This window comes from Alosa alosa, chromosome 21, assembly GCF_017589495.1.
Source record: "Alosa alosa isolate M-15738 ecotype Scorff River chromosome 21, AALO_Geno_1.1, whole genome shotgun sequence".
Classification (NCBI taxonomy): Eukaryota; Metazoa; Chordata; class Actinopteri; order Clupeiformes; family Clupeidae; genus Alosa; species Alosa alosa.
The window spans coordinates 25,950,316-25,952,815 of record NC_063209.1 but is presented as its reverse complement, the minus strand read 5'-3'; the positions used below and the strand labels follow the sequence as shown (position 1 = coordinate 25,952,815).

The 2,500-nt window shown below is 51.5% G+C and overlaps 1 protein-coding gene across 4 annotated transcripts in view; it reads right to left on the bottom strand.

The window, feature by feature from the left end:
- The window catches only part of LOC125286514 (transcription factor COE3-like), a 109,484-nt gene that overhangs the window by 22,386 nt on the left and 84,598 nt on the right, over positions 1–2,500 (bottom strand). The gene's annotated exons all lie outside the window — the stretch shown is intronic.

Here is a 2,500-nt window from a genome sequence, read left to right as displayed (position 1 = left end):
CGATCTGTTCATCAGATCAGTCATTCTATCCCCACTTGGACGCTGCACACCTGTTGGTCTGAACTAATCTACAGACACAAACATCAGTTCATTACGAGCTGCCTTCAGGTTTCTCTCCTGCCTCCTTGCTCCCCCACGTCCTTTAACTCCAGCCCTACATGCATATCTGTCTGTAGGCTGCCACGGCTGTCTCTGGGTGAACTTCGTTCTCTTTCTCTTCCTCCGATTTTTCTCTGTGCCTCCTTTTCTCCCCCATTTCTTTCCAGGGGCTCAATTATGGGAGGATGGTTCCCCGGTTCCCTCCGAGTGGATCAGCTGACCCGAGAGGAGAAGCCATCCGACAGGTCCCTTAACAATGATAAATCACCCCGCGCCTGCTTAGCCTCCGAGGCACCCAGGCAAACACACACACACACACACACACACACACACACACACACACACACACACACACACACACACACACATACACACACACACACACACACACACACACACACACAAACAAACACACACGAACACACGGACATGAGCAGACACAATGGCCCTAGCCAGTGAATCTCTACATCACCTGGACAGGGTGAGAGGCCTCTTGTGCAACCTCCCTCACCCGAACAGAGATCACAGCCCTCTGCTGATCGCTACGTCACCTGGATGGCCAGCGACTCTGACAACAAGGCCCAACAAGGGCTCTCCCATGTCAAGGGGGATGGAGTGGCTTTCACGCGATACAGATACAAGCCATACAGAGGGCTCCAGGATCACAGATCTGTATATCAAATAGATGAACTGAGACCAGGGACGGGGGCATCATACGCAGGCCAAAATCAGAGCTCTGGGTAAACACACAAAAGCTGCAGGCAAACAAAGCAAGCTCACAGCAAAGGGGCCATTCAAGGGCTCTGATCTCTACATCAGCTGGATTGGCTGGCGATCCGGAGGATGAAAAGCCCCACACGGACAGCTAAGGGCCACTGACCCCTGCCACATCTGGATGAGCTGCGAGGAAAGCCAGGCGAGAGGGGGGGGGGGGGGGGTTCTGGAGGTGTGGAGGCCAACAGGACGCAGACCAGCTCCCGCGTAACCATATCAACATCCCCCATCAGAGTCAAACACTGCAGACACAACAGCCGTTTGTTTGTTGTGATAAAGCGGGGCGGACTGCGCCGTATCTAAGAGCAGGGCTTCCTGTGCGATCACAGCCCTTTCCATAGCCCCTGTCTCCACAAGTGGAATCATAGGCTGTTAAACTCACCGTAACCTGGGACTACAACGGCGGCTACGGTGATGGTGTGTGTGTGTGTGTGTGTGTGTGTGTGTGTGTGTGTGTGTGTGTGTGTGTGTGTGTGCAAGCACCGCCGTGAAATATGCAGCTGCCTCGCAGTACTGAGGAGGGTCTTGAACGGCGTCCATATCGTTGATATATCTGGCCGGTGAGGTGCGCACTCGCGGCCAAGGCGGCCTGGAAATGAAATTAGAGATAAACCCAATACGGGGGCCCCAGCCTCGCAAAGGTCATCAGCCGCCACAGCTGGCCTCCGCCGCGGCGTGTCCATCTCTGGCACAGGCCACTCGTCCGGGACGAGAGACCCGCTACGGGGGGTTTGGGAGTGGGGGGTGTTTGGGGGTGGGGATGTTGTGTGTGTGTGTGTGTGTGTGTGTGTGGGGGGTGTAGTGGGGGTAAGCCCTTGTACCCGTGCTGGAGCGTTGGTCGAAGCAGAGGACGGGGCAGAGGACATCTCTGGAGAACTGGCCAACACTGTGCCCGCACTCACCTTGAGGGCTATCGCCACATACAGTACTAAAAACAGAGTGTGGACAGAGTAGCCCTTAAAGGCTGAGTGAATCGCTGATTCTTATCATGGACAGAGATGGGCTGCACGTCCGATGCCGACGGCTCTATCGGTTTTCCCCCATTTTCATACTGTGTGCGCAAACGATTACTCTAAATAACACACAGCTAACCTCAGATAATTTTTGTATTAAAACACACTAGTATATCCTTACAGTAGGTGTATGTCTGTGAAAGAAATCAACTTTGCTGAATTTGAAATGATTCTATTCCTTTTCAGGGATGAAAAGAGACTTGATATGGGCTATGTTTTCGGTATCATTACCACCTCTGTATACTTAGCACACAGACCAGCCTATTTCCCTGCTTCCTTGACAGACTCGCGAACTTCTTCATTTATTCATGCTCGTGAGTGTAAAATCTCCAAGGTGATGAGGGAAGGAGGGGAAAAAATCTACATTCTTATTGAGTTTTCCTCTGGAATAAATAACTATCTAGAAGGTGATGGGAATGTTTTTCCTTTCCCTACAAGTCGCAGCATCAAAAGAGCTCCAGACAATGCTCGCTATTAGTATCAATTTACAAATAAACTGCTTTTTTGGTGACTGGATCTCAGATGTCAGATTTTGATAAATGGTTTCAATTTGGCAGCTGTTTTAGATTGTCAGTCCCCATCTGATCCTACCGCCGTTCTACAGCAGCTCCCTG